An 8,080-nucleotide genomic window follows, 5' to 3' on the forward strand; every position below is an offset into this window, starting at 1 on the left:
AGAGGGAAGCGAAGAGAGAGAGGGAAAGTAATACTAAAATTTATTCCTAATTTTAACTCTGTAGTATACAATAATCACAGTGATTTGATGAAATAGTTTGAAGTTTCCAAAGCAAAAAAAGAATAGTTCTGTGTTTTTCCTGTAAGGTCTCTCTTCAAGAAGGTAAATACAGAGACTTTACCTTAATCATTTTAATGGAGAGGGAAGCGAAGAGAGAGAGGGAAAGTAATACTAAAATTTATTCCTAATTTTAACTCTGAAGTATACAATAATCATAGTGATTTGATGAAATAGTTTGAAGTTTCCAAAGCAAAAAAAGAATAGTTCTGTGTTTTTCCTGTAAGGCCTCTCTTCAAGAAGGTAAATACATAGACTTTACCTTAATCATTTTAATATTCTGACCTAGGAAAATTAAGATGTTGGTAATGTGGATTTCTATGCTGTAGAAATGAACATGGGCCACAGGTGGTGGATCTGAAGACAAGGGTCAGTACTAGAAAGTTCACTGGAGTTTTCAAAACCTTATAGACAAAAGCAAATTAGACTGACGGTGGATCTGAAGACAAGGGTCAGTACTAGAAAGTTCACTGGAGTTTTCAAAACCTTATAGAAAAAAGCAAATTAGACTGACTGAGTATTTCAGTTACATCCAATGAAGCAACTCATGTGTAGACTCAAAAAGCCACATCTCTGCTTTATATATTAGTATACATTTGACTTAGAAATGGAAGGAAGAGTAGAAAATAAAATTTTTGCACCTAAAAAATCCTTGGCCTTGTCCATCTCATAAGCCATCTCTCTTTTCTCTTTAAAAACCCTTCTGACCCAAAGTTACCAAAAGATGTTGGGATCTAGCAATGATTCTGCCTCACATGGCAGCAGTGGAAGCCACTCACCCCCTCCTTGAGGTGTCCCTGTCTTCTACACAGGGAACTTCTAACTCAAGGGAGACCTACTAGAACAGGGGCCAGAAAACTACTCTGTTTTTCTAAATAAAGTTACTATATTGGAACATAGCCATGCTATTTGTTTATGTATTGTCTAAGGCTGCTTTTGCATTACAAATGTAGAGTAGAGTTGTTGCAATTGAGAACACATGGCCACAAAGCATAAAATATTTACTGTCTCATCCTTTACAGAAAAAGTTTGCTGGCCCCTGTGTAGGAATGCTGGTCAAAATTCACTCCATCCTTGTGGCCTTCAGAACTCTGGCTTCAATAATTACAATCTTTCTCTCATGCAGGTTGTTTAGCAACTGAGGAAGGGAAAGGAACAGAATGCTATGGTTGTGTAAAATAAGGGGAATGATGCCAGCAACCCCAAGGATGAGCAACAGGAGGCTGTGAGGTGCCTGGTTGCACCTCCACAACTTTTCTCTCTTTGGCATAGCTCCACTTTTGTCCCTTCCCTTATAAACTTCAACTCCTCCTCCCTGGGACTGAGGAAAATGCAACTGTGTAGCACTTGGATCAATACTCTGTCCAATCCCTATAAGTAACTCACCCATTAATGATGATTATTATTATGATGATGATAATGATAATAATAATAAAACAACTCCATGTAAACCATATGGAGTTGCCTGCTTAGTTCTTTGGTTTTGGGATACCTTCTGAGTTTGGTGGGCATTATTCTGTTAAATCATGCTCAGACAATGCTGTATTAGAAAGAGCTCCAGCTTTGGAACATCGTGATTGGCATTTTATAAACTCCAAAGCTCTTGTGGCCAACCCTTTGGTAACCCCTGCACACCTAAGGGAAAAAATATATTCTTACCAATAATACTGTCTTACCCCTATCATGGAGATGCTCCCAGTACACAAATACATACGAAGAAGATTTTCCATGAAGTGAGTGACATTTAAGCTTCAGGAATGCTCACTTGCACAGGCCTTGGGAAGGTCCCTAGTGATGTATTCATAAGGATATGTATTTTTCTAACATTTCAAATAATAATAATAATAATATCTAGATACCATTGTTTCTTTCCATTCCAACTTTGTCTCCTCCATCAATCTTCTCCATGTTGGGTAGTGCTGGAATGCCTGTGGGAACTTTGAGAATCCAACTAAACAGAAGTTGAGATGGGGAGTTGGGGATATGTCTAGCTCGGGTTTAGTGACACATAAAGAAATATATATATAGAGAGATAGAGAGATATTTCATAGTCACTTCTTTGTATGGTTAATTTATCACTAGTCCTTCCAAGATAGGAATGACTTGCAGGAATATTCCTACTGCCCACCATGCTTACCTGTTGGGTGTTGTGATACAAAAGTGCAGGCTTAGTGGTCTTAACTCAATATGAACATGTCCTGTGGTGCCCAGCACTGTAAGTGTGTGCTAGTGGGGGACAAAATGTTTTTGAAATATGTGAAACCAGACGCTAGTCTATGGAAATTTCTTTGCAATATTTCAGTTCATATATGAAAGAAACTTAGTAGATTTTCCCAAATCTGACAACAGTCTTAAAATGTTGAATGACACTCTTCTTAACACATTGTGATGCTGAAAAAACTTTTCTATCAATAATTTTAAAAGCCTCCATCAATGATACTAAAGGAAAATCAAATTATCTTTCTATTTCTTTCTTCAGGATATATCACATTGTTATGTAGATATAATCAGAGTATGCAGCCAAAAAATACAGGAAAACTGTATTACAGAGTGTGTGAAACTGTTCATTAATAAAAATATCATGTAGTTTTCTGGATTTTGTGCTGTTTGTGGTCACCTTTTCAAAATGAGTAATGTCTTGTGATTTTATTTCTATTCTAAAATAATTGTATCATAATTGTATATCCTTTTTCATAAATAGGGACTCCCAAATCATGTAAGCTTAAGGCCCATGAAAACTGTCCTATTTACCCACCTGCACACTAATATATAATTAAAACAAATATTCCTTTCTTTTTTCTTAATGCTGGACATCCGAACCCACTACATGGATGCTGTGGCCTAATCATGGAAGGATTCCCAGCTGACTGCCTTAAAGATCTATACTAATGAATTATTAACTTAAGTGAATCCATTACTGAATGTAGCATGTCTCAATCCAAGCCACTTGGTGGGGTGGAGAGAGCACACATTTCAGAACTAGGTTGACCTGGGTCTAAATCCTGACTTCACCTTTTTCACCCTGTATGTTCATGAACATAATATCTAAGTTTCTGAGCCTCGGTTTGTTTGGCTGTCAGAGAGAGGAACCAGCTCCACAGGGTCGCTGTGACGGGGACTGAGGGAAGCCACGTTCCAGGCAGAGTGGAGAACCCAGCACACAGCTCAGCCTGTTTCAACGCGGGCCGTTTCCCCCACTTCACCCTCTGCGCCTCTCGGGAGCCACCAGCAGCTCACGCATGGAGAACACAGCTGGCAAAGAGACATTCAGAGGAAAGCCTCTGTAATTAATGTCACGTTCACTCAATTTCAAGTCTAGACAATATTTTTCTAAAACAATTGCTTCTGAGGGCCAGTAATAAAAACAGAACAATGTCAGTCATCAGAACTCAGAAAGGGGAGGATAAATACTGCCTGACGGGTCTGTTCTAACTTTGATCCAAAGTGCTGCATTCCTCTGGGAGACTGGTAGTAAATGATTTCCACACTTCTCCACGGCTGCTGGTCCCTGCTGTGCACAGCCCTGTGTCTCGGGAACAAAAGGCAGGAATGCAGGGAGAAGTTGATGTTAAGACTCTTCTTCCAAGGGTCCAGAAGGCTCTGTCACTGGGATAGCAGATGTTGATTGCCTTCCATAGATCACTGTCCTAGATGTAGTGTGAGATGGATACTCTGAAAGCGAGGGCAGCCCCCAATCTCTGGCCCAGAGTATTCTCCAATCAGGATTCCAGGGTCTGAAATTCCCATCCATCTGCTATTTGGGGTTGACCCTAAGAGCATCCACCTGTTGCCTGGGACAACAGAGGAGAAGGCCAAGAATTCCCATTTTCCCTGACACTGAGCCTGTTGAAGAGGGTCTCTGCTCTTTCTCATCCCACCCCTCTCTTCCCTTCTCATCCACACTCTTTCTCAGCGATTAAGAGCAGAAATTACAGAAGGCTCCGGCCACAGCCACCAAAGTATCAGGACTTGAAAAGGATGACACTGTGGTGGGATTCTATACAAACGGCACCCCTGGAAATGGGCAAAGTTGTAGTCCAGGTGCTGGCGATTTGTTTCTTCACATCTCCCTGCATGGAGAGACTGTGGCTAGAAAGAGAAAATAACACAGAGAGACTGACAGAAAAAAAAGAAAGAAAGAGATCCAGATGGAGACAGAGTGAGGAAGCAGGAGACAGAAGCTGAGTGGCCTTTGTCCCAGGCCCAGGAATAAATCTTTATTCTCTTATTCTCTTATTTATTTATTTATCTATCTTATTTATTTATTCTCTTTAGTAAATAGAGTTCAACAAAGAAGCCAGCAGATGTTCCTATGAATACAGGGCACAGCAGGGGGACAGAGCACCTGGTTCTCAGACTCCTTCACCGGGTCTTGACATTTGCTCACCCGAAAGAGCTTCTTAGTCAGCAGGGACCCTGGGAGTCATCTGCATCTGCCCCATACCTCAGATTTCTATAGTTGAATGAGGACAAGCCTTCTGGGGTCCAAAAGGAAAATCTGCACTCTCCTCTTCTCCCTTGTTCAGTAGCTGGGGACATTTAGGACAATGCTACTCATGGCAAGAGGGAGCAGCTCAACCCAAAGCCTCATGCCATCCCCTGGGCATGCACACTCCCCATGCATTCAGCAACCCATTTTAAAGTTCCTCTTCATCCTCCAAAAATAGATCTTCCTCCTGTGATATCCCCAAACCAATCAAAAATCCCCTTCTCTAGTGAGAATCTTCTCAGCTAAGTACAAAGGGCAATCTACTTATACCAAATCTTACTCAAGTGAGATTGATTGACGTCAAGAGTGACTGACGATCTTCTTTAACCCTCCCAGGAGCATCTACATTGTAAAAGGGCAAATTAAGACAAAAACAATCAAAAAACCGTGATGAATTTCCATTTGGTGAGTTCTGGATGGGGTGATGAAGGGAAGGAAGAACTTCAGGAAGGGAAAGAGAGTTTGGAAGTCTGTGCTGTTCTCCCAGTGCCCCTTAAATCACATCATGAGGACAACTGCCTACTCTTTCTAGGGCTAAAGCTGCTTCAGCTTCCAGAAAGTCACACCTCTCAATGTAAAAGAAACCTGACACATCTGTCCTCTGCCATAATATCTAGAAAGAGAGTCAGGTGCTATCAGGCAGTGACTCTGAAAATGTGGGCCCCAGGCCAGCAGCAGCAGCATCACCTGGAAACTTGGCAGAAATGCACGCCCTCTGCCCCCTCCCTAGACCTACAGAATTGGAAACTCTGGGGGTGGGACCCAGAAATCTGTGTTTCCACAAGCCCTTCAGGGAATGTGGGTGCACAGTAAAGACTGAGCACCTCCTATATAGGGCATGGCAAACTAGGAGGCTCCCTCTTCCATCAGATTGAACAACTCAGTTAACTTCTCTGAACCTCAGTTTCCCCAAATATAAAATAATATAGTAAGATTTAATCAGCTTTCTATGGAAAACTGGTTTCATCAGATGCTACACTAAAAAACTGTTTTATAGCCAAATAATTTTGGGAAATCCTTTCTTAGATATTCCTAATATTAGCCTATTAAAAACTCCAAAAACCCAACCATAAATAGAGAAAGCTTTTTAACTGTGTTTAACCCTGTGTTTGCCTAACACTTTTGAGCATGAATTCCCTTTCTTAATGACATCCATCAACATTTTGAATGAGAGGTTTGGTTTAGGTGTTGGCCAGGACCTCTCCCTCTCCTGACTGTAATATCCTGCAGGTCCACGTCATACTGTTCCAGGTGACTCTCTGTGTCTGCTGCAGCATATGTAAAACCAGCTCCAAGGAGCACCACTCAGCTCAACAGAGCCTGCTCCCTATACTAAAGTTTATCCACATGATTCATGTACATTCACTGATTTTATTAGTACCCTTCCTGCACCTAGAGAAAAACCACGAGATGAAGAGGAGCATTAAACAGCTCTGAGGGCTAGAGGGGAGAAGAGCGGGGAACAGCAGGAGAGGTGAGGAAGGGGTCTTGGGCATGGGGGAGGGGGAGAGACAGAGAATAGCAGGCCCAGGTAGGATTAAGCCGATGACAGCCCTCGGCTGTCTGTGAGACTGCCCGTATCACTTCACAGTTTCTTATTTCTTAACCCCTGCCTATCTCAGAGGGCAGAGAAGATGAGTCACCCGCATGGAACATCCTGATCTCTCAAAGCAGGTGATGCCAATAATAATAAAAAATTACTAATAATCATGACAGTGTTCTGCAATTTACAGACTATTTCTACATATATTCTTTCTTGATTTCTGATACAACAAAGCTATGAAATAGGAATTACTTTTATCCTCATTTTGCAAATAAGAGAACTGAGACTCAGTTGGGAATTTTTTCTAGGGTCTAACTGTCAGTAAGTATGGGTCACTGAAATGGATACCAAGGCTCTTCCACCACCAAGGGCACATAATCTACTCTTCTAAATCAGTTTCCTCTGAAATCCCTTGCAGGTTTGTGCAATGTTGAATTAACTTCGAGCAGCCCCCCTCCCTCTCCCCCACCGGCAGCCCTGACACAGACAGTGCCCTCCCTTGGTAGTGCAATGGTTAAATGGGGTTTCTAGAATCAATTCTCTGGGACTGAACCCACGTCTTCACACTATTTGTGTGATTTGGACATTTGTGAGATTGTGTAAAGTGTTTAGCATGGTGCCCAACATAGTATGTGCTCCCTGAGCGTTGGCTGCACATCCACCATTGGAAGAAGATAAATCTCAGCTGAGTTCAGAAACCAGAAAAAACAGCAAGCACTAGAGTGATGAAAAGTCACTAACTGTGCCAAGACCCAGGGGACAAGTGGTGCAAGAACACTGGACGCAACACCGAAGACTTTGGTTGGAATCTTCACTTTGCCTTTTAATTCCAGGTGGTCTTGAGAGCAAACAACTAAAATGTTCAGTTTTCTCTTCTGCTTGAGGTCATAATGCCTGACTTGCTTTCTACACAAGACTGTTTGACGGTTAGACAGGCCCGTCATGACCACTTGTAGCAGACATGGTTGGTTGCCTACATAATAGCTACTCACCCCCACTTCTTGATATCTGAGCCCTGATTTTGTTTCAGTATCTACCCCTTCCACATGGTCATGCACTCTAGGGGTGTGTCCTGATGGGCCTAAGCCATAATGGTGGCTCCATTCCCTCTGCCAGTGACTGGTGAAAGGAAGGGCAATTCTGACTACTGAGATATGAGGGGAGGTCCTCTGGGGGTTGGGGGAAAGGTTTCCTTGCTTTTAAAAGGAGTCATAAGGAAGAAATGATAGCTTCTTCCCCTGGCCATGCCCATATCTAGATATGATACTTGTCCTGCTGATGCAGACATCTTGCTACCATAAGGGGACATGCCTGAGTACAAAGCCAACTCTCTGACGATTGCCAAGCAGAAACATGGAAAAATCTGGGTCTTTGATAATGTCATAGAGTCACTTGATTAACCAACCCTGAAGACGCTCTATCTCTGAAATTGCCATACGAAATAATAAACGCATTCTTTGCTAAAGGCAATGGAGTCAGGGTATCATGTTGCTTGCCATTGAGAGCATCCTAATAAACCCCAGGTGGTATATCATGTAAAGTACTGATATATATATATGTACATATATACTTGTATATATAATTGTATATGTGTGTGTGTAGATACAGCATATATAAATAGTTGTATATCAGGGTGTGTGTATATATAGTTAAATACATAGACAGATTAATACAGTTAAATACATTGACTGCTCCAAACTCTCTGCTCAAGTGGGAAAATATTAACAAATTGCCAGGAAAAGTCAGAGTGGGTTGTAGCACTCAGGTAACAAGGCATAGATTAGTAAGGGGAATAGAATGCAGTTGCAAAATGGAGCCTAACTGAGCTTCAGAGTTTATTTTCCTTTAATGATGTTCGGAACGATGGATGCCCCATTTTTTATGTTCAACAAATGATGAATGTCTTAAAGAAATAAAAACATATATATATA

Source organism: Galeopterus variegatus, unplaced genomic scaffold (assembly GCF_000696425.1).
Source record: "Galeopterus variegatus unplaced genomic scaffold, G_variegatus-3.0.2 Scaffold175, whole genome shotgun sequence".
Taxonomy (NCBI): Eukaryota; Metazoa; Chordata; class Mammalia; order Dermoptera; family Cynocephalidae; genus Galeopterus; species Galeopterus variegatus.